This window comes from Halichoerus grypus, chromosome 10 (assembly GCF_964656455.1).
Source record: "Halichoerus grypus chromosome 10, mHalGry1.hap1.1, whole genome shotgun sequence".
Taxonomy (NCBI): Eukaryota; Metazoa; Chordata; class Mammalia; order Carnivora; family Phocidae; genus Halichoerus; species Halichoerus grypus.
In genome coordinates this window covers 8,646,951-8,671,972 of record NC_135721.1, presented here as the reverse complement: position 1 = coordinate 8,671,972, position 25,022 = coordinate 8,646,951, and the positions used below count along the sequence as shown (strand labels likewise).

General features: G+C 50.0%; 1 long non-coding RNA gene across 1 annotated transcript; it reads left to right on the top strand.

Moving 5' to 3' along the window:
- Positions 1 to 14,474: 14,474 nt before the first annotated feature.
- LOC118522070 (uncharacterized) lies at positions 14,475 to 24,787 on the top strand. Its single transcript, XR_004910442.2, has 3 exons — positions 14,475 to 14,719; positions 23,469 to 23,618; positions 23,711 to 24,787. It is a non-coding gene; the product is annotated as an uncharacterized LOC118522070 (long non-coding RNA).
- The last annotated feature ends 235 nt before the right edge of the window (positions 24,788 to 25,022 follow it).

Genomic DNA, 25,022 nt, shown 5'->3' with positions numbered 1-25,022 from the left:
CCCAAGACCTCACCCTCTCTCCCAACCATCACGCCCCAATTCTTCAAGGAGACTACCTACCCTACATGGGGGCACAAAGGGACCATGCTGACCCCACCCACTTCGGGTCCCTTACAATGATCCCAGCAACCACCAGCTTACATATACACACCTGTCCCTGACCTGTCTGCACAGTTTGGTTCTGTGAACTTTCTCGCTCAGATGTGTCTCTATTTTTTCGTGTGGTTTTCCTGTCACTTGGCAAAGCCAGATTGTCCTTGAGGCCAAGGATCAAGCCTTGTCTTTGCAAGTTGAAAAAACCAAAAACTACCTTTCTTTTTTTTTCTTTTTAAAGATTTTATTTATTTATTTGACAGAGAGAGACACAGCGAGAGAGGGAACACAAGCAGGGGGAGTGGGGGAGGGAGAAGCGGGCTTCCTGCTGAGCAGGGAGCCCGATGCGGGGCTCGGTCCCAGGACCCTGGGATCATGCCCTGAGCTGAAGGCAGACGCTTAACGACTGAGCCACCCAGGCACCCCAAAAACTACCTTTCATAAGCCTCAGCTCAACCCCTGTGACATAAGCAGAAGCGATATTAGCACCCCCACTTTAGAAATAAGGAAACTGAGCTTACAGGTGGTTGGTTAAAAGCCCTGCACGCCATAGGCAAACAGGAACCACTGACTCGAGGCTAAGTTAGAAGAGGCGAGAGCCCTAAAAACAGTGACAAAACCTACAAAGAACACAAGAAAGCCCTCAGTGGCTCATTTTACAATTTTAAATGACACCCTGTGGATGGATGTGCCCGCCTCCCTCAGACGAGCGACGAGCAGACCCTCCGTGAACACGAGCAGAGATGCACACAGGCCAGCCACCCTTAGATGGAGTCGGGCGCCAGGTGGTCGAGCTCCCACCGCTGACGCAAGTCACATGGACGCAAGAACAGAAAATCGCGCAACTTCTAAGTCTGTGTGGCCGTGCAAGCGAACTAACTTCATGCAAAACGGGAGAGGAGACAGTTCCTGAAGAGATGAAAAATGCAAAAAAAGATTCTTTGGAACCCTGATACCTCTTTTTTTTGTTTTTAGGGTTTTTTTTTAGTAAGCTTTATGCCCAGTGTGGGGCTTGAACTCATGACCCCAAGACCGAGCGTGGCAGGCTCTGCTGTCTGAGCCAGCCAGGCGCCAGGAACCCTGATACTTCTTACAGGGAATCATCTTGCAAAAAATACAAATAAACCATCACATCAATGTGCGATGTAGATTTTAACATATGGTGCTTACCGAGAAGGGTAAACCTCTAACCCTGCAGCTGAGCACAAGCAGTATGAACAACATTTCTGTACGACTGCTTCCGCATGACCTCGTGCCCCAGTGGTATTCACAACGCTGTGGGTACGAGGCCTTTCAGACCAACGAACTAAGGACAAGCAAAAGTGCAATGAAGCAAATGCCCAAGGGCACAGGCCTGGGCCTGAAGCCACCTCTGTTTTGGTTCCACAGTCCCCCTCCCAACTTCATGGCCCTCAGCTGTGGGCCACACCGGTCCCTGATGGGTGACCGACTCCTGCAGCAAGGCTGAACCCATGCCCTCGCCTCTGCGGCTGCTCACACAGCCCTGGAGGACCCGCCGGCCAACCTACTGTAGTCACAACCAAGAGAAAGCTGGTAACTGGATGGTGTGACCACATGTCTGCATCCCGGCCCCTCATCTGTAAGACGAGGACATCGGCCTGGATGACCCGCAAGATCCAATTCCAGCTCCGACTGCCCCAAGATGAAGCCTGAAAGGGCATCTTTAATAATTAAGCGAAATGGCACTCTGCTCTCTTGTTCTCACAATAAAGCATCCCTCCCCCCGGCAATGAACAAACTCAAGGTTATTGTGCAGAATCTGAAGATTTCGAAGGTGGCAGGATCCTGGGCTGTTATTCCGACAGCGTTGTTTGAAAGAAATAAGGCCAGAAATGGGAAGTGACGGGCAGCGCTCCCCACCTCGCAGAGATGGAGCTGGACTCTGACTTCCCAATTCCCGGTCCTGGGATCGTCCCTCCGTGCATGCCACGCGACTGGCCTGGTGTAGTTTTCCCACCACAAATAATCGGAAGTTGCTTTGATTATCTTTAGCTACCCGCTCTATTGAACAACTTATCTGCAAATCTGAAAATGCCTCCTCTTGGAAGCAGGGCATCTGTTCCATAATTCTTAATAAATAATGACAGGGTCATGGCCCCACCTGGCAATACGCTCCCGGGAACTCTCCTCAACACTGACAGGGGCTGCTTTAACTGACCACTGAATGTTTTTTACAAAGAAGACCACCTGGATGGCTACTCTCTCAAGCACAGGAAGAAGCAAGGGTTGGCAAGGCTGGGAAGAAATTGGAACCCATGTGCACTGTTGGTAGGAATGCAAAATGGTGCCACACTATGGATGGAACAGTACAGAATACAGTTCCTCCGAAAATTAAAAATAGAATTACCATATGACCCAGCCATTCCACTTCAAAATATATATGCAAGAAAACCAAAAGCAGGGTCAAAGAGATATTTGCACACCCATACTCACAGAAGCGTTCTCACAATGGCCAAAAGGTGGAAACCACCCAAGTGTCCATCGATGGATGAGTAGATAAATAAACTGTGGTACATACACACAATGGGCTATGAGTCAGCCTTAAAAAGGAAGAAAATTCATATATACGTTATATACACAACATGGATAAACCCAGAGGACATCACGCTAAGTGAAATAAGCCAGTCACAAAAGGACAAATACCGTACGTAGGCTTCTCCTTCTATGTAAACCCCCAGAAACCGGAAGCAGAACCGAGATTACCAGGGGCTGCGGGGAGGAAGGAAGCACAGTTAGCGTTTAATGGGTTAGAGCTTCATTCAGGAGAAGAAACCAAAGCTGGAGCCGGATGGTGATGACGGTGACATGAGAGTGTGAATCTGCTTACACGACGTGTACTGAACTGTACACTTAAAATGATTAGGACAGTAACCATTTCTGTTACGTGTGTTTTACCACCATTTTAAAGGGGTGAGGGGGAATGCTGTACTAACCGGAACTCATTTCAGGAAGGCGACTACTGTTTGCTTGGGCCCAGGAGGCCTGGGACAGGCTTTCCAGGAGGGGGGTGCCCAGTTCAGCCCCGGCACCTGCTTGGCTGAGGGGCGCAGGCAAGTTGGGGGCAAGCATGGCTCTTCTTCATCTCTGCTCTTCCAGGATGTTTTCTAAAGAAGTGCTGGGCAAATACTGGAAGAATACAAGACTAGACCAGCTGGACGCCAGCTCCCAACTTCACTTGCTCAGTTCTGTTGGAAGGAAACGGCTCAAGGAAGAAGCTAATTGGATTTACCTAAAGATAAGAAGCCAGACAAGCCAGCCAGAGAGGCATGCACCTCCCTGCACCTGCCCGTTACTCTCATGACTGCCCTGGCCTCCTGGTGCTCACCACGACACAGGATCCGGCAGTAAAGGCAGTCTTGTGAAGAAGAAAGCATCTTAATTACCTGCAGAGTAACCAAAGTACGACCTGTAAAGAACAAAACAAAATGCTTCCGTATCCAGTTAAATAGCTCTGAGGTCCCGGCTCTACATTCACGCCATGCCAAATTACTTCTAAATCTGTTGATTTCAATCTCAACATTGGGCAGAAAATGGCTGCTTCCCCCGACAGGGCTTCATTTATCACATGAAACAGGATTCCACAACCTATTTCAGAAGTTTTTCAAGGGGAGATAAGCCAAACCTATAAACACCCTCTGTCTGGCCAAACGAAGGCTCTTTAAACTATGCTGTGGATTTTCAGAGCAATTCCGAGGTTAAGAAACGTGTTAAAAATATATATATATATAGGGGCGCCTGGGTGGCTCAGTCGTTAAGCCTCTGCCTTCGGCTCAGGTCATGGTCCCAGGGTCCTGGGATCAAGCCCCGCATCGGGCTCCCTGCTCCGCGGGAAGCCTGCTTCTCCCTCTCCCACTCCCCCTGCTTGTGTTCCCTCTCTCGCTGTGTCTCTGTCTGTCAAATAAATAAATAAAATCTTTAAAAATATATACATATAATTAATATGTTTTATTATAATCAATTATATATATTATTATAATTATAATTATATATTATATAATTAATCATATGTCATTATATATTATATTATAATTAATATTAGTATTAATTATATATTGTATTATATATGATTATTATATATTATACATTTAATATTGAATATTATTACTATTTATTAAATATCCTTAAATATTATGTAATTATAATTATTGTATATGGTTACAATTATATATCATATATACATTTATTATATAATGTATTATATAATATATAATGTAATATAATATATAGTGTAATATATAATTATATTAACTAATATATAATATAATGTATTTCTATAATTAATATATTTTTATATTATATATTATATATATTATATTATATATTAATTATATAGTATATATAGTATATATAATAATATATTAAATAAATATATATATAAATATATATTATATGTAATAATATATATTATTAATATATAATTATATGTGGCGTTTTTTAACGTGGTATCTTCTAGCTTTCCAGAAGATTTCTTAGGCTAATTTTCTGAGGCTATTACATCTCATGGGAGTACCATCTTTTCAGATAGTCTTCCCTGAGTTAGAAACTACTACAGTACTTATATTAGAGATAGACAGATAAAACATTGAGGAACATAAAAATCCAAAAGTATATGTCCACCTGGGATTCTGCTTACAACATTAATAATACAGTGTGTTTAACGTGAATTGCATCAACTATTAAATATGAGGACTTGAATTACTTTAGGCTAAGGCTCTTACCTGTCAATTCTGAAATTGCTTGTTCTACTCATTTGATATGCAAGTGGATAAAAGTGATTTTAATTCCCTTTCCAATTCTTTCAACTAGAACGTTATCAAAGGCACGTTATCTTGGAAATAACGGTCTCTCCACCTTAATTTTGTGGGTTTGCTCCTGGGAAATGAAATTTGGTAGGCAACCTCTAAACATGTGCTTCTCTTCTCCCCTTCTCGGAGAAGGCTGAAAGTCAGGACTCCCGCCTTAACCAAGGTCAAAATGAATGCAAAGCTGCCTCAGTGAATACAACCCTCAGAAGCACCATCTTACATCTCACCTCTACCTCCCTTTCTATGCCCTTCTCTTTAAGAACAGAGTGTCCCGCAGGAGTTCCACAATCCCTCCTTAAACTGCACTTCACACTGCCTCCTCCAGGTCCTCGCCTGGCTGTCCTGGATACCTCGTCCATAAACACACCCAAAACAACTCATGGTTTTGAGAACTGAACCTCCTCCTCGGCCCTCCAGCTCAGTGAACGACCTGACTTCCCATCCAGGGCAGCGGATGAATGTGAGCCGCCATTTTGTCAGGTGGCTGGACAGACCCCATTGGCCAAGCTGGTCTGTTCCACCGAGGACCGGAGGAGGCTGGCTCATCTCTGGGCACCCAGCCCCCCACGATGTGCCTGGCCCATCCCAGGGGCCCAGGAAATGTCTGAAGTCATACACGGCCACATTTCTTGACCCCTCAGGCTGTACTGGACTACATTCTTCAATATCTGCCAGGAGCCGAATTTTATTTATTTTGTTTTTCCGTCTATGAAACTAGGTACCTCTGGGATGATTTATTTGAATTAAATCTATATGGTGATGGTCTCCCAAAAGTGAAAGTGCTTTATTGGCTTGGAACACCTCTCCACTGGTACCGTGGGAACAGAGGACGCAGGGTCAAAGCCGCCTCCGTCATGCGTTCCAAATGTATGCCGCGGAGTCAGGGACTGGAGCTCAGAGACGGGACCTCTGGGGACCACTGCGGGAGCCGGGGTGGAGCAGTGGGCGGTGGGAGGACCGAGTGTGTGTTGTGGAGGCAGCTTCACTGGTCCTCAGGGCTGTTGGGGCCACACAGGTGCGCACAATCCTCTAACGTTTTAACGCGCAATGGCTTGGCAAGCCATCACGTAAAGAGAAATGAGGAACCGAGAGCGAGCTAGGAAAAACCACCGAATGACACTCGAGTGTGAGCAGACGCTAACCTCTGATTCCTCTTCCAGAGGACATCCAAAATGAAACGGAATTCCAGGCTCTCTGAGGACACAAACCTCCTGCGTATACAAGGTGAACTCTTTGTCCCTCATCACAGCCCCAAGGCCGAACCTTATTTTCATGAGGCCCTCGGCGGAGCTGCAGGTACGGCCTGGCTGAGCAGGCCTCGTCCCCGACACCATGGCCAGGAACCCCAGGGTAATGGCTGGAGGCGAGGAGGACAAAATGATGGTGATGGGAAAGACTCCAGTGGGCTTGGAGCACCACAGCGGGTGTCCACCACCAACTCTGGAGAGGAATACTCTGAAGTCATCAGACCAGCGCCCGCATTCATGCTCCAAACCCTTGACGTATCACTAAGTGAATCCCAGAAAAGGGGCCACGCAAACCTCCACGCTACATTTGTACAGCACTTCACAAGGCACAGAAAACCTTCACGTGAGCGAGCTCTGAGCTCATGTGCTAAAAATCTAAGCAACCCTGTGCAGCACTCGAAACCAACATTACTGCCCCCTCTCTGATGAGGAGCCCAGGGTGCCAGGTTTGCGTGATGTTCAGAGTGGCGCGACCAGTGGCAGAGTTGAGGGCAGGAGCCCAGGCTGAACCCCGAGACCCCCCTGTTCTCTGCATAGTCCTGCCTCCCCCCATCTCGGTGCATGAAACTGGTATAAATGGGTGACGCCGAGTCAAAGAAAGTCAGCCGTGTGGCTTTAGCAAAACAGATGGCAATCGTTTAGATCCAAATGTCAAATAATGTTCAGCCCATGTGGACAGGATATCCAGTGCTGTAGAGATGATCACAGATTGTAATTAGAGTCAGAATTACAGAGAGGACCTTCCAGAGCCGGCAGGGAAAGCACAGTCTAGGAGACCAAGCTTCTACGGAGAGCTGACTCAGGGGGAGTGAGCTCACCATCAATGGTGGTCTCATCAAAGAGTCTAAACCACCCTCTGGCAAGAAGGTTGTGGAGGGACTTCAAGAACTCGGCGGTGCTGTAAGTTCACGATCCTGTGACCTGGCCTTAGCAACATCATGAAACCAAGCCTTCATCCCAAGCAAGAAACCATGGGTTGCGAGGGGGAAGGGGTTTGTTTGGGGGTTTTTGTCCCATCACAAAAACAGTGCAGATGTGCAGACCACAAGGTGCAGACCCACCACCCCAGAAGCAGCGCAGCAACTCCGTAAATGAGGGGGCAAGTGCTACGATTTAAAAACGAGAAGAAATTAAGAACGGCAATCATTCTCTCCCAGGAACGTAAAGCTCATGAACACAATGCCCCAAACGAAATTCGCTGCAGACACAGTTTAAGTAACAGGCTCGTAAGGCTTTTCTTGCCAAAAAAGCAGGCCGTGAAACACAAAGGATGAGAGGCTGAAAAACAGAAATCGTACAAAACCTGGGGTCAGATGGCCAGGATGTGATCGTCCTCCTCCAAAATTTGCAAGCTCTGTGCATGGGAGCAAGGTATGAACACCATGTCTCTGACGGGACCTAACCAGCTGTCATCGTGAGCGTGACACAAAATGATCCCCTAGAAAAGGTCTCTGCCCTTGGAAAGCCGGGGGCAAACGTTACCAGTGTCCCTACCTCCCTGAGTAAGTGACTAGACCCATCGGACTTGGTCGCTGGCTCTCAATGTGGTATTTTCACAAGTACTCACACCCTCTTTAGTACTCCACCTCAGGGCCCCCTGGGAGGTAAACCAAAACCTCAAGGACTAAAAAGTCAAAACGGCCTCCTTTAAGTTGCAAGACTTTTCTGGCGCTTTCATCCTCAGAATGATTCATCATTTCCTGGGACCAGCCTGCCTCTCACCAGTGCTTGCTCACACATGCATTCTGCCCCCGCTACCCTCACGGCAGGTGCTTAGGGAACACCTATGGAATCCAGGTTTATGGTACGTCCGGGGAGCTCGACTGGAAAAACAACCCCACATCAGCCCGGGGTGAGGCCTCCCACTTCATGTTCCTGTTATCAGCAGCAGGGACACACCTGGATACACAACAAGCTGGTCTCAAGGGCCAATAGACACCGACCAATTTAACTGTCGGGTCCCAGCCCGCCACCTGCTTTGGTTAAAGGAGCACATCTGAGAGGCTTCTAAACATCCAGAGTTTTCCAGCAACACCAGGCAAAGATAATGCAGCAGCGAACCAGTGTGACACAAACCACTGCCCATTCTCACCCGCCACACAGGTCGGGACGCTGCCCGGAGGGTGCCAATAATAGAGTTTAAACTACTTGTTTACCATAATGATGCAAAGGATAGAATTTTCCCCATCTTGCAGAGAAGGAAACGGAGCTTTAGAGTTGATGTAACTTGCTCAGGGTCCCAGTGCAAGGAAGGGACAGAACAGCACTGGAATCCAGGGTAAGTCTGTATCTAGCATTGTGACAATCCTACAACCCTCCCGTATGACTTGACGGTCCAATCTATGTATAGGGAAGCACACACAGACTTCATATTCCATATGCAGGGAAGTGTAATGCACAGCAAGCGCAAATATCTTCACTTCTCCAATGATGAGGCCAAGATGATCCAAGAGGTACATCTGAATCGATTTGTTTCTTTTCCCTAAGCGAGCGTCTGGCTTGGAAATGGGTCTGCTTGCTCCAGAGATAGGCCTGTGCGTGCCGGTAGGTCCCAGAGTGGCAGGCCAGCCCCCCCGCCCCGCCATCTCCAGGTGGCCCACAGGTAAAGCCAGGAGCCCTGAAAGGGGCTCATTCCTTCGCAGTTAAAGAAGAAAAAGGGCAGAGATTTTGCTAGTAAAGTCTGAATACTCGGGGATAAAATCTCCTCCTCCTCTTTTTATCCTGATCTACAGTAAATATCTGAAAGTTGTCTCTGAGGACAGGTGAGTGAGAGACCAATACCGCCGCCCCCCCCCCCCCCCCCCCCCGCTTCCTGCCCAGATCATTCCTCCTTTCAGGCAGCAAAGATTTCACAGATGCTCACCCTGCACCTGGCTGTGGGTATGGCCCCAGGGAAAGTTCGTTCCTGTCCTTGAGAAGCAGGAAGTCTTCTATCTTAATCGGCTCAGTTATCAACGACTGAATATTGAGGTCCCTTTATAACTTTCCCCAAAACTGAAGAATTTGCCTTGGGGAGTGAGCACCCTGTCACTAGGAGTATTTAAGCCATTCGGCTTTAGTCAGGACTGTTCTTCCTCAAGAATGCAATAAAGGCTGCCTCCCTGGGGTTCTCCCCACAGGTCCTTGAAGGCCCAGGAGGTCTCATTCTGCATTCTCCCCGTTGTCCTGAGGCCATCAGAGGACAGCAAAGTGACTGCCCCTTGCACCCTAACATGCTAGGAACGTGCTGTCAGCACCGCAGCCAGGCCTCAGAGAGACGAGGGTGGGGCCTCCACTCACCAGCCCCCTGCGTTCTCCTCTGAGCACATTCTGTGTCTCCATGTCTGGGATGCGCATCTGACCAACTCTGAGTGAGAACACAAACATCACGCTGCTCCTGGGGCTGGCCAAGATCACATTCACCTGGGAGGTTATGAGGTAAGTGCTGGTATTCAGCCAAAGCATTGAGAAACAAAAACAAACAAAAAAAGACAATTTCAAAGAAATCCCCAAAATGGCCTAATGACTAAGAAGACTTGCAGGGAAATGAAATTGGTTTATACATAGTGTATCTTCCTCTTGCGATTTATATTAACAGCGAAGAAGTCTTCAGAGCATTGCGAGTTGACTTATCAATTGGTAGGAGTGATCAATTACACATAAATGACAAGAAAAGGAAATATGATGCGGTTGCAGCACGAGGCAGAGGAAAGAATACTGGTCTCGGAGTCAAGATACCTAAGTTTCCTCCCTGCCCTGCCACACGGGGGGCACACTTCCTTCCCTCCCTGAGGGTTCTGGACTGAGGAAACCCACCGGCTTCCCTGAGTAGCTCCACAGTCCTCACCATAGTGCTAAGACAAGCTTCTTAAAAGAGTAAAGTTCTGTGCTCCCAACACCCTTGGGGAATCGGGGACTTTGCTGGCAGGCCAGCATGCTCCAGGAAACACTCCCCTCCAAAATAAGGAAATTCACTAGAAAAGCTCGAGATGCTTCTAGAAAGCTTGCAAGTCAGACTAATACTTCCTGCAGAAAAACCAGCTGGCCCAAGCATTCCCCCACCAAAGCCCTTCCTGAGTTAAGCAGGCAGAAAATACAGAGTTCTCGCTCATCACAGCTCAGCTTCAGGACCAGGGGAAGGGGCGAGCCAGCTCCAGGAGGATCCTGCAGGGAGGAGCGTGCGCGGGAGGTGTGGAGAGTGTGTGTCCCGGGGGAGGGGGCTGTTGCCTACTGTGCAGGACAAAGAGAAAGAGCAAAGGCCTGGGGACTCTTCTCCTCCTTCGAGCCCCCCCCCCCCCCCCCCCCCCCCCCGCCAACCACGGGCAGGAGCGCCCCACGCTGGAGCTAATCTGTACAATTCCCCGCACAGGGAAGATGCACGAGAGCAATCTTGTGTGGTTCCAGAAGCGCAGCACAGTGAACGCATTGTCAAGACGAGGGAATGGAGGTCTCATAACTTCTTGCCTAGTGATTACATCAGAAGAATCGGCTTTTCACCCAAAATCAACAGACTCTTTCTCTGGACTTCACAACTTGCCAAGAACCTCTGCTTTCTTGGAAGTTCTGCCAAAATTCAAAACCCTGGTCAGAGCGTTCATGACCCTGCAGTTTTTGCTACCACCACCCATCTCTACAAGATTAAAGTCCGTTTAAGATGGCCTCACACTAACCCAATAGGAGAAATGGGCAAAATACAGGGAGAGGTCACAGAGAGAAAAGTCCATTCGGTCAGTGATACATGAGAAGATACTCAACCCCATTCATAGTTTAAGATAGGCAAAGGCGGCCTCTCAGATGGTCTAGACTCAGAGCATCTCGTAAAAACCGCAGAGTTGGTGACAGCTGGGGAAACCAAGTCATCACCCACTGCTGGTGGGTAATAAACAAGGTGAGCACTGGGGCACATTCATTTCTGGCATGTAATTCCCCAGCAATCCTACTGCTGTAAGATCCATGTACAAAACCATAATTGCGCATTGACTGTAATAGGAAAATTAGAAACAATTTAAATATCTGTACGACTCTGGTTAAATAAACGATGTAACAGAATATCATAAGCCTGCTTAAAAAAAAGAAACATGGAGAGGTAGTCCCACAAATACTAAATCCACAAAGGTATATTGAGTGAAAGGGTACAAAAATATTGATAAAATGAATCCATTTTAAGAATTACATTTACACATACTGAGCTGCACACACACACAAAAAAAATTCGGGACTGATTTACATACCAAACAAGGTCCCCAGGCTGAGCCCTGGGGACCAGGTCTGGGAAACAAGACCTTCGCTTTCACCATTAATATGTCCATAGTGTTGGTTCTGGCTTTTGATTTTTACGTGCATATGTATTACTTGAACAGTAACTTTTAGAGACCTCAGAGAACTGGGTGAGGGATGGAAAACTCTGGCCCCTCAGTGTTGGGGTCTCCGGTCAATGGACTGCTGGGACAAGAGGGGGTGACCGGGGGGTTCCTGCTTTGGTCAGAAAGGTCAGAGGGTGACCACTCAGCTCCTCCAGCATTGGGATTTTGCAACGCTTGGATCTTATAATCCCATGTGATGAGTGTTCTCGGGTCCCTGCCAAGGAGCACAAAAGGCCTGGACAGTAGGGGACGGAGATATCTACACTACGGGGTGGCCAATGCACCAGGCCAAACCACTCCAGGTTTAGACCCCGATCCTCTAGCTCTTAACTATTTAACTCACTAAACGAGCACAAGGTTTGCATCCTCTCTCTACACACCTGCAGGGTCCATGTTTGTGTCTTGGTCAAAAAGAACGTCCTGTTTCTGTGACTTCCACTTCTGTATGACCCCCCACCCACTCCACTCCAGCAATTCATGAAGGGTTAACTATCACCTGATGTTCAAGAGTGTTGCCTACAGCTCAGGGGATAAGAATGAAGACTCTCCTGGAGGCAGGTGGTTGACATTCAGATCCCCACTCTGCCACCCACTAACCTGTGACCACGAGCCAATTACTAACCTCAGCCTCAGTTTCATGTCTGTAAAACAGGATGAACACTGTCCGCCTCAGAGGATTAGTGGCATATGTACAGTACCTTGCAGAGTACAGGCACCAAATGCAAGCCACGTGCTAATCCTGAGGTCACAAAGGCTCCTGGACTCTGAATGAAGGCTCTTGCCTTAACTATTTAAATTGCACCCTCCCAAAAAGAGAGGGGCAAGGAATCGCATAGGTTAAAACTAATACCGAAATATTAGAAGGGTATGTTTCTATTACCATAGGGTAATAATATATTTGTTCAAAAATCTGAGCCCAAAGGCAACCCCAAGATTGGGCAGCATTCTGCGATTATGCAGAATTCACCGGCAGGGAATTCTTTTGCAGAAGCAGTTGCCAAGGAGAACGTCTTGTTGAGCAGCTGCGCCCTGTTATCCCCTGACCTCTGTTGCTTGTTTCTTGTCTCTTGTAAACCAAAGGGTACGCCTAGTGAGACCTGTGAATGCAGAGAAAGATTTTGCCAAAAAGAGAAAGGACACGTATCTAAGGAGACAGAGGGACCTCTGGGAACAAGGCACACAGGGTCAGTGTGCTCACAGTGTCCCAGAAGCGGCCAGCAAACAGGTGTGTCTCGATCACAGGGTCTGTAGTCAGCTTCGTGAGCAATGCAGAGGACATTGCACTGAGGAGCAAACAGACGGCTGATACAGAGCCATGACTGTCCTAACAGCCGGTAGCTTTGTTCTGGAAAGCCCCAGCATTCGGTACAGGCAAAAAATTCTAAGTTGTTGGCGGAATCTTGGTCAAGGGGTTAAAAGATGTGGCCATGATCACCAGCCTGAAAAGCTCCCTGCTCCTCTCCAGCCTGAGCCCCGTCCATTCACTTCCTCCCGACCTCTCAGCTGGGCAGTGGACGTGGCCCAGCCACCCTGAGCCAGTCCCCAGCAGGCAGGGGCTGCCGAGGGCCAGGAGGAAGCCAGAGCCTGGGGTTGCGGGCCCCCCTCCCCACACACCCATGCACTCTTCCTCACTCACCAACCCTCCCTCCCTCCCTCCCCTGGAGCGCGTGATCACAAACACACATATACACATACACACACACGCACGCGCACACACATATCACAGGCTAAAACAAGTTTGACAAAGCAATATCAGATATCTCTCCTTCTATTTCACTTTTTTAAAATGTCTGTGGGCCAACTAAACTGATTTTATGACCAGGAGGTCACAAACTACACTGGGACAAACACTGACCTATGCCTAGACCCAGAGCTCTGTGCAGAGCCGTACTCTTCCTCACGATACTCACACTCCAGCCGATACTCCAGCCTGCCCACAGCCCAGCGCAGCCCAGCCTCTGCCCCTGCTCACTTCTTATGTCTTAGTTTGTTGAATAAAAGGTGGGGAGTGGGGAGGGGGAGGATGTGGGAAGAGGATGAGGTGCACAGGTAAGTGGGGAGGACACAGGAAGGAAGGGGGCAGGCAGATGCAGGACATCAGGACCTTCAGGGCCCTGGGGTCCCCCTGAGCTGGACCTGCTGCCAGGTGCTAAAGCAGGTATTAGGCCCCTCACTCACAGCTTAGAAAGTTCCCATTTCAGAAATGGCCAGCCGATAGGCACTTGGAGTCTTCCATAAATGAAGAATTAAGTTGGGCCTTGCCTGACTTTTTTTCACAAATGCCGTTCCAGTTTTAAGTGAGTGGGCTTACCCCATAATAAACTGCGCCAGAATTCAATAAAATGTAAAGTGTGACGTCCCCCTGCCCAGGGAGCTCGCCCCAGCGCTGACAGTGCGCCACTGATCCATCCTGACCTCCTGTACACCTCAACAGCTCCGGAGTTCGTCCCCCGGTCACACTGCGGGAGTTGATGTGCAAACAGGTCAAGGCACTAGCCTCAGTGTCCCAACTGGATTGCGGCAATTGGTGTGACCCCCCCCCCCGGTCCACCAGCCCTCCCCTGCAAGAAGCTGCCGGCAACCCTCACCCATACCCATCCGAATGCTTGCCCAAATCAGTTTGTCTTGTGTATCCTGAACCCAGAAGAGAGAGGATCCAGGAGAGGCCAACTCACAATAGGAGAGGGGGGTTGGGGAGGGGCCAGTGTTGGTCAGAACTGTCTCAACCCTACAAACAGCCCTCCTCACTGGTACCCTGTGTTCCTCCCTAAAATAATAGGCTCCACAGTGAGTCACTGACCCTGTCTATTTCTTGTATATCTCAGTTAATTTTTACAATAATCTCCTGAATAGGTATGGTTATCTCCACACTTCATAGATGAAGAAACCAAGGCTCAGAGAATTGAAGTCTTTGGCCCAGTGTAACTACAAAGCACTAGACTCAGCACCCCGCAGGCCCAGGGTGGCCTCTTTGAACTATCTTTCCATCTCCTGCCCTCCCCTTCTCTCTGGTCCAGGGCTCTGAGTGCAGCTCACCAGACAAGGGCTGGGCCCACAGACCTCCCTCTGGCCAGGCCAGGCCAGCCAGCCATCCTCACCCCATCCAGGGAGAACTCTCCCCAGCCATTCCTGAGGTCCCCCCAGGACGCAGAGGTCCTTCAGGCCCTCCCATGAACCCTCAAGCTCTGTCCTGTGCAACTAGACTCAGCAGGTAGGTTTGTGCCTTGCAGCATGTTCTTTTCTAGAGTGATAAGATTTTGATAAATGAGACCTGAGATGGGGAGCACACTTGCACAGGGGCCTCCAGCAAGCTCAGGCAGAGCTAAGTTTGGTGCAAGGTTCGGGCACGACCCACGAAGTTCAGGTTCAAGGCTCTGGCCAGGCCCAGCTCCACAACACTACACAGCCCTACATACAAACAAGAAGAAAAGCTCCAAACACACATCCATAAACAAAAAGGCTGGATAATAATACAAATGTTGACAAATATGAAGAATTATCAAAATACAGAACCATAAAACGAACTCTTAGTTCTTCCAACATTTCGGGTGGGGAGGGGAGGGAGGGTGGAGTGTGTGTTTATTTCTCAATTACTACCCATTCCTCAATCGCTTACTTTAATTCATAGGACCCAAATTATAGAAAAACAGATAAATAGTAAATTTCACAATCATCATGCCATTCTTCAGATTAAAAAAAAAAACTGTTACAAGTTCTCATCTTTTCCAAAATACTCCTACTATCCTGGGGATACTATTGGGTGCTAAAAAACTCTCTTGAGTTAATCTGCCGGGTTTTTTAGCTCAAGTTTCCTGTTTGGTGGTCAAACATGGGGTTGACATCTGCTTTCTCCTGCGACTACTCTCCATATAAATTAGCCGCCAGTTACCTACACTGCAGCGCTAAGGCACTTAGAGTTATTTCCAAACCACTACTTTGCATCCTACATTTTCCTGGCCTTCCCCAAAATAAAATTCTTTGTAGGGGCCTGTGATGGAACTAACCAGGCCTAGCACCCACTGGGCCACAGGAAAGATGCACGGAGGCCTGGCAGAGGAGGAACCACACGGTAATCTGAGAACCGGATTCCAACCCTGGTCAACCTGCCACCCAGCAGCTGTGTGACCTTGGTCACGTTGGTCAGCCTCCCTGGGCCTCAGTTTCCTCCACTGCAGAGCAAGAATCCTATGCCCCGGGGAACATTTTCATAAAAGTTCCGGGCGCACCGCAGGGACTACCCGCTGCCCAGCCCGAACCCACCCGTCCCCGCTGGATGGAGCCGATCCCGCCGTCCCGGGGTCCCTCGGCAGACCCCCTCCCCGGGGACCGCCAGGCGGGTCAAGGTCAGCCCTGCGTGTGCCCTGAAAGGGAAGGCCCGAGGGATGCTGGCGACGCCGCCCGGGCCCCGGGCCTGGTCTCCGCCTCCCTCCCCGAAGCACTTCCCCCGAAAGGACCGCGGAGACCGAGCTCGGTCCTCCCGCGTCGGGTCAACCCCGTCCGCCGGCCCCGCTCCCGCCCCGCCGCGCGCCCCCCGCTCTCGGGGCCCCGCCCCGCCCGGCCTTGCCGAGGCTGCGGCCCCTCCCTGATAGCGGCCGGGGCTCCGCCGCGGCTCGGCCTGGGGCTCGGCGAGCGGCGGGCGGCGCGGAGGCGTCTACTCACCGTGCGGCGCGGCGCGCGTGGCCGCCTTTGTATGCAAACACTCTCTGCCCGCCGCGCGCTCGCTGTCACTGCAGACTGCCCCCGCCGGCGGGGGCGGGGCGGAGGCGGGGCGCAGGCGGGGCGGAGGCGGGGCGGAGGCGGGGCGAGTGGGGCCGCGCGAGGGCCCCCGCGAGGCGCGAGCCGCTCTGCAGCTTTCAGGGCCATTCTGGCCCCAGGCAGCCCAGCCTCCTTCGAAGGAAGGCTCCAGTCCGCTAGCCCTTTCTTCACCGCCCACCGCCTGTTGGGCACGACATCTTAGGCCACGTTTCTGATTATCCTATCCAAAGCCAAAGTCATTTATTTAATTCACCAGGCTAGACTGACATGTTCCGGGAAGCCTCTGAATTCAGGGGGCTTTCAACATCAGCTGTAGAGCAGCCAGGTAAAGCGCTCCAAAACCCCCCAGGGCCTGGCGGGCTGCCATCTCGGCCCTACTCTTCAAGAGCGGTGGGACCCAGGCAAGTCCCATAACCTTTCTGACCCGGGATCTTAGTTTCTACAACCATGTCGTGGCAGCCAACCTTGTTGGCCAAATTGCAACTTACACTTATCTTTTCAACATCGGTTCACCTTCATCCTTTATTCAAATGCCCAAGCACTCCTGCTTCATCCATTCATTAAGCAAATACTTGTCAGGCTCTGTTCCAGACACTAAGAACAAGAGAGGGGACCCTGCTCCTTTGGAGCTTCCATTCTCCAGCAAGGAGACAGGCAATGGACGAATAATGAAGAAAACAATCTGTGGCTACCTGATGTAGATCAGATGATCACAGCGGTCACGTTTGAACAGAAATCCTAAATGACAAGAAACACCAGAGTCCTACAAAGATTTGGTGGGCAGAACTTTCTAGAGAGCAGAAACAGCACGTGTAAAGGTCCTGAGGCAGCCCTCTGTGAATGGCTGGAGCCATGGGTAGCTGGAAGGGTAGCAGGGACCAAATCTTTGGGATCTTGTAGGCCAACTAAGAAGTTTAGATATTCCAAGAAGGGTTTTAAGCCTGAGAATTATACGATCTAATTTACATTTTTTAAAACCACTTCTCTGTTATGTGGAAAATGGAGTGTAGGGGGCCAGAGTGGAAGCGCACACACATTACTACAGGAAACCAGAGGAGATGATATGGCTCAGACTGATGGGAGGGTGAGGCGGTTGTGAGAAGTGGAAAGGTTTCAAAAATATTTTGGAGGTAAGTAAACCCATGGATTGGCGGATGTATGGGTGGGGTGGGTATGGGAAATCCAGGGTTAAATCCCCATGTGGAGCTTGAACAACTGAGGGATAATGGTGCTGTTCACTGAGATCCAGAAGGAAGAAGAAGCAGGCCTGGAAGGAAATTCAGGAGTGCAGTTTGGGCCATGCTAAGTTTGAGATGCTTTTCAGCCATCCCAGAGGAGATGTTGGGAAAGCATCTTTAGAGATGTTGGGCTGGCTCTAGATAGAAGATGGGGGTCATCTGCCCTGGGCGCTTTGCCCAGGTGAAGTGTCTTCTTCCAGCTGGCCATCGGTGGATGCGTTCAAGCTGGTCTTGGGGTGACTCCCATCCAGGCAGCCTGTCCCCAGGAAAGCAGGTGACCCCTTCCCATTGGCATTTGGGAGGAGGGGGCTACAAAGTGGATCGTTGTTAACAGGTGAGATTCCTCCACAGGGATGTGTCTCAGAGACCAACGAGGAGAGGTTACCACTGCTGCCGGCAAATTGCAGGGCCCCAGAAGGAAGCATTCTTAGGCTCCCCACTCTCCTAGGGAGTATTTGGCCTCGGAGTCAAGAAGCAAGGCTACCCTAATGGAAAAGCCTTCTGGGGGGAAAGTCCAACTTCAGGCCACTTAAGTGAAGACTCTACTTAAAATAGATCTTGAATTATTAAAATTTGGAGACCAGAGGTCAAACACATAAGAAAATCCAGTCCAAAACACTCATTCTACAAATGATGAACGTGGGGCAGAGTGGGGTTGAGGTTCACCTCGGGTCACCCCAAGTGAAGTCTGATGGCTGCCAAGCTTAGCCTGCCACCTCAGGAGAGGCACTTCCCCTGCTATCCCCATTACTGCCACAATATCTAAACAGAGCCAGATGCTGAAGGGGGGAATTTTTTCAGACAAGCCTCCAGGAGAGAACATGCACTAGATTACATTTCACTTTCTGATCCTGCCTGTCTGGAGTCCCCCTGGCAGGGCCCTTTCTGTGTTGTCAGCTACTAGGCTGGTGACCTGGCTGTGACTCAGCCTGGAAGAGCTGAGGTGATCCCCTTGACCAATCCCTGCACCTGCCGCCTTCAGCCCAACTCGGAAGATAAGAAGGAACCACAGAGATGAGTAAACTTACTCCAGTCTCCAGCAGGAGGAAGAAGGAAGGGCTGAGTGAAGCCAGGGCAAAGCAGCACACACATCCTTGATTCTAAAGACTCAGTTTCACAATCTGGAAAATGGGAGGCAGATCCACTTTGAGGATGGAAAAGTCCATCGTGTAAAATTCATGGCACAGTGGCTGACTTGAAAGATTCTTAAATTCTAAAAACCCCATATATTAGGGAATGGCAACTCCCAGAAGGAGGTAGGTAGGTGTTTGGTGCTTAGCCCCACTGTGATCCAGAGAGACCACCGAGCTCACTCAGCATCAGGACACAGCAGGCTGCTGAGCCCCCCTCCAGGAGGGACACCCAGAGAGTACCAAACAATGACAAGTCCCCAGCTGCAGCAGCTTTTCTGTGCATTAAAAAGTGAGGAGAGTGGTAAAAGCAGCCCTATTCTAGCTGGAAAACTCCCCCCGTTTAGCCAGGGATAATAACTGATTTATCCTGGGAACTCTGAACTTTTCCAGATGTATTACCCACACAATGGAAAGGGCTCTGCACAGGCGAGGGGGGACAGGAGGGGTGAACGCCCCTCTTCACGGGACCTCAGCACGCATTGTCAGTAGGTGTACGGATGACTGGTCTCCTGATGGCTCTGAGGAGTGGCATCCACCGTTAGCTCTGTAAATGCCCCAGGGCAGGAAGGACATTAAAGAAAGAACAGTGAATTTTCCCCCAGAGGGCTGCACTTGATCTCTTGATCTCTGGCAGGGATGACTCGGGCTCTCAGGAAGGGAGGGGATCTCCTCGGGATCCAAGGCCAGTCCTTGGCCTGGTGGGGGGCGGGGGGGGAGGCCTGATGAGATAGGTGATGACTTTAGCACCAGCACCCCCTTGCTCAGGGCCTCAAGAATTAGCTGGGAACCATTAACCACCTGGTGTCACCTCACCCCCCTCAAAGGGTAGGGGACAGAGCAGCCTGGAAGCCGCCAGAGACAGAGTGGGTCCCCTGGGTGCAGGTGGGTGGGCTGACCAAAGCAAGTTTCAAGGGGGGAACAAGCAGGCGTGGGGGGCCCTGAGTCCCACAAGGAGAGGAAGAGGAGGATGGTGGGCCTGGGAAACAAATGTGCTCAACCAAAGCACAAAGGCTCACCCCAAAACTGGAACGAGGATGCTGATTAGGACTGAGGCATCCAAGAGAGCAAAAGAAGTCCCAGGGAGATAAAGGGGAGGGGCTGACGGTGGGCTACAGCTGGATCTTGGAGGCCACACCACCCAATTCAGCCTAACAGAGACCTGGATTAGACAGCATCATGTACCCTCCCTGAGCACGTGCCGAGCGGCTGAGGATGCATAGGAACCGTGTGTGCAGTGCAGCCGCGACGCAAGGAAACCCCCAGGCTTGGGGCACAGGGAGATGCGGCTCACCCAGGGGGCCTGCTCTGGGACAGGGCCCGCTGGGCCCACACCAACTCTCTCTAGAGCAGGCCCTGCGTGAAGTGCTGGGAGCTCCACCAGGGAGCAGACCAGATACGGCATCTGACCTCAGTGAGTGGATGGTTTGGGGTCAGAATCATGGCCAATCGCACAAATACACACACAGAACTGTCCCTCCGGCCAGAGCTGCCATGACCTGAAGGGCTGTACATGGCCGGCCGCAGGTTCGACCCGCTCCAGCCCCGAGGAGGCCGGTTCAGCTGACCTCGGTGCCCTGAGCAGGCCCTCATCTGGGCTAATCTAAGCCAGGTGTGGAGGAGCAGAACCGTGGGCATAAGAACCGCCTGTGCAGAACAGTCTGGTGGGTGCAGAGGTGAAGGAAAGTCCTGGCTGGCCTCCGATGCAGTGAGGGGGAGCACAGCAAGTCCCATGACTGCCCCGGCAGGGCTCCCAGCCTGTGTCCCCTGCGATCAGGAGACGCTGGGACACCCTTTCTCCTCTGGACAAATGGGGAAGATTATAAGGAGCCAGGCAAGGCCCAAAAGAGATTTTTGCTGGGACTAGTACCTTGGTCCCTCTTCCCGGTGCACTCCGGGCCTGCAGGTCCCAGGTCTCTGTTGCTAAAGTGGAAGCCACCCGCCCCAGGTGGAGGAATCCCTTGCCCCCAGAACAGCAAACCAAAAGGAAAACTCCTACAATTTCAGGAGTGGAATTTTAAGCCGATAAATCTGACATTTTCTGGTCAGCACCGAAGAGGTGATCTATCACACAGACCCTCTCCATCCAGTAAAGCAAGATGAGGTAATCCACCTAGTAAGAACACCTGTCCTTCTCCTTAGGGGAAGGTGACCTGGCCTGAAACAATCCTTTCTTCTCTTTTGCTAATTTCTTGCCCCACTCTCCTTCCCATAAGAACCTTGTATTTTGTACAACTCCTCCGAGCTCCCTTGTTGACTTGCAGATGGGACGCTGCCTGATTCATGAATGGCTTCATAAAGCTAATTTGATTTTCAAATTTACTCAGTTAAATTTTGTTTTGTTTTGTTTTTAACTCTGCAAAACAGCCCACACACCTTGGAAGTTGTGTCCTGGAATGTGAGCTCCAGATCAGTGTGTCTCAGTTTACTCTATAGACTTGACCCTTCCCAGCTTGTCCCCAAGCTTACAGTAAACAGTTGTCTTTGCCAGTCCCAAATTGATCATCACCCCATCTGGAAAGGCCTGAGCATTTGCCAATCAGAACGGACACCAGGCAGAGTGGAGCAGAGGTCAGCCGGATTATGGAGGTTAAGAGGGGCTGGGGGAGGACAGATGAGGTGGCAGGAATGAGGCCACTTAGGGAACTTGGGACAACAACCAATAATTAGTGTCTCTAAATTTCTAATATTTTAACCATTGGCAAGGCCATATTAGTGTATCCTAGCTGAATCTACCCAAGAAGAAAACATATTTGGAGTTAACTGGGAAATGCATTTGCTATGGACTGCATGGTAATGTTCTCCCCTGCCCCGCCACCCCCCAATTTATATGTTGAAGCCCCAATTCCCCATATGAGGGCATTTGGAGATGAGGAGGCTTAGGTGAGGTCGTGAAGGAAGAGCCCTTTCAGAAACCTGGACCCACAAAGCGAAGCATAGTGAGTCAACCTCCGACCTAGGTGAGGGAAGCTGGCTCCAGAATAAAGTCAGGTTCCTGCAAAGAGACTAGTAGCCCATTACATTGCTGTGAGCTCTGAGCCAGCCTCAAGCTTACTGCTCAGCTAGCTACTAGGCTTTTCGGCCGATGGAACTTCGCTACCAGTTAAGATAAAATCTATGATGCTGAGTAATACAATCCTTTGTCAGCCCTAAAAAAGACAATTAGGGAAGCAGAAAAGGACTGGATCTGCCAACAAATTATAACATCTGTTAACGTGCAGAATTTAAATGCTGCTTGCCTGTGGTCATCCACATTGGCAGCTCCTTGTTGCCTGCAGCCTAAATACAACCTCTTTAATTATTATTGACCGAGAACCTGGGGCTGGTTGAGGAAAGTAACTCTACATTCTGAGGATTTCAACTCATCTATCTCATCATCTCTTGTTCTTAGAATAAACAAAATCATTCTAGAACTGGACATTCTCACCCACCCCTAATATTCTAGTGCTTCCCACAAAAATGTGTCACATATTAGAATCACCTGGGAAACTGTTACAACTCTCAATGCCCAGGGCAACTCTTGATTTTGGCTCAGGTCATGATCTCAGGATCCTGGGATGGAGCCCTGAGTTGGGCTCTGCGCTCAGCTGCTTGAGGATTCGAGGATTCTCTCCCTCCTTTTCCCTCTGCCCCCCCCCCCCCGCTCATGCTCGCTCTCTCTTAAAAAAAAAAAAAACCTCTCAATGCCCAGACTACAGTCCACAGCCATTAACCACAGTTTCTGGGGGTAGGACCCAGCACCGGTATATTGCACAACTCCCCATGAGATTTCAGGGGACAATCACTTCCAAGAACCAATGTTCTAAGAGCCCACTTCCCTTCAGCCTGTATCCTGGCCATTGTGGCCTCTCTCAAAGCCCACCTTCCCCTCTCCCAGCCCCCTACGCCAAGGGCCACCATATAACTTATATTTCTTCTAAGTGTCCATACAATGGAACCCATACAAGCCAGCTCAAGCAAAGTGAGTGAGTGTGTGTGTGTGTGTGTGTGTGTGTGTGTGTGAATGGAGCATGATATATTCAAAGGAGCAGAGGATTCTGGACGTGGGTCTTGATCTCCTATAGTACTCAGTCCCTTCCCACTGGGTTACCTCTGCCTCCTCTCTCCCCTGCAGCCTGCTGCCTCTGCTCGCCTCCCCCCACGTTCTCCTCCCTCGTCAGTCTGGCCGCCCACAGCCTGCCATGCGCCTCTCGCCTTCACACGCCGTCCGCTTCAGATCCTCCATCTCCCACATTCTGAGAGAAAAATCCCAGCAACCCAGGTCACCCTCTCACCCTGGTATACACAGTCTTAGGTCGCTGACATCCTAGGGATGGCCACCTTAAGGTCATGTGCCCCTCCCTGGTCCAGAGCTCCCTGTTCTGCTCGCATCCCCTTTTCCTTCACCCGGTGCACCCCAGACACAGTGCTAGAGGCTGGAGGAGACGGGGGCCGTGAGCCAGGCGCTGTGCCTTCCTTCCAGGCCTTCTTAAATCCGCCAGGTATCACAGCCTTGGTGTGAGTGAGTACCTTTCTGGAAGAGGAGGGAGGTGCTGTGGAAACGCCCAGAAGGCAGGGTCCACACGAGGCCTAGGAGCCACCCAGGGGAGGGGTCCCCAGCTGGGCTTTTGATCCGCTTCACCTCTTGCTAGTTACGTAATCTAGGGGAAGTCACATTTGACCTCTCTGACCCTCAGTTTCCTTTTCTACTAGATTGGGGTACAAATGCCTGTTTCGTGGGGCTGTGTGGAGGAATCCACGATCGAAAGCATTTGCTGCAATGTCCGGTACAATATACACGGTCCACTCTGTGAACCTGATACTAATAATGATAACTCCTATTTTTTGTATTTACTAGGAACACTTGGGAGCCTGCTAACAAACGCGGTATCAGGTTTGGGCCCTCAGGATGGGGAAGACTTCTGACAGATGAACTGTGTGCGGGTGGAGGCATTTCAGGCCGAAAGAACAGCACCCAGGAACGCACAATAAAGGCGCATGGGGGACGGTGAGCTCTCAGGGTCATGTGTTCCAACTATGGAGGCGGCTCCCCAGTTAGTGTGCGAGAATAAACTCCTATTCTCTTCCTCTTTTCTCCAGTGTCCAGTGTGTGCTGGGCCCACAGGGAGGTCTCAGAAGACATGCTGAGTCACTGATGAATTGATTGGCTGGGTTCAATTAGCACAGGAAGGAATCACTCACTTAGGAGAATGAAAGTCAATTTCCTGGATTAAAACACATGTTCCTTGGACTTAGGAGAGCTGAATTGATTTTCCTTTCACCCAAGGCAGAACATTAATATCACACATAAGGAAAACGACAGGCACCTACAAGGAACATCAAAGATGGTAGAGCAGCAGCCTCTCCCTCCTTCGGCGTCCCTGGGAGCACTCCCTCAGTATCTTCCCAGCCCGCCCCTCCCTCCAGGCCTCATCCCTCCAGGCCTCATCCCCTCCCCAGTCTTGTGAGAGGCACTGTCCAGCCGCAGCTGGAATGCTCCTTGCTGGTGTAAGGGTCAAGCCGAATGGAGAAAAAAACGCAATCCTCCCTGGTGCATTAAGGGAGACAGATTGCCTTCCCTCTCTTTTCTTAGAGCATTTACAATACCACACTTACTATAAATTCCTTCTCTGAGCATTTATGATAGCACACTTATTATAAATTCTTACATCTTTTGAGATGTAAGTAAATCTTCTTAAAGACTAAATAAGCCTCTACTCTGAGCACCTGGACAACTCAGACTTGTTTCAGGGACCTGGAAGCCATCTCTTTGAAACGTAAACATCTCACATCTTTCTCCCAGTATTCCTGGGAGGGTAGGTACCTAACTTCAGCAGGTGCCATGCCTCGCTCCAAGGTGCGGAACTAGGTCCTATCATAAAGGATACTAGAAGTTTCATTTTCCCTTTGGATAGAGGCAATAAGCTATTAACACAGAGGGCCGCCGCATTAGCAGGTAAGCTAGGACGAAGTGTGCGTGACAAATGGTGCTGTCCAGTCCCTCCTGCTTGAGAACTAGTTGTCTTTGAACTTGAGAACATTATGCAATGTGTTGTATCAGCCTGACTATAGGAAGGGATGAAATTTCTTTCTGTCACTGTAATCTCTTAGCCAATTGCCTGTGATACACATCATGTTCTGGTTCGATGTTTATTCAATAAACGTTTTCTTTCTCTTCTCCTTTTGTGGAGAGGTTTTCTGGGGTAGGAGGAGATTTTTTTTTTTTTTTTTTTTAATGATGCATCCTCAACACTGGCCCAGCTATCCTCAGGACATAGGCTTTTCCTGACTCTCAGTTCAGTGAGCCAAGACAGGAAGCTTACAGTATGGCGGGGGACGGGGGGGGCGGCGGTGGGCAGCTAAAGTTAATTCAAGAGAGAAGCACTACAAACCTGATTCTGGCCACAGGGCA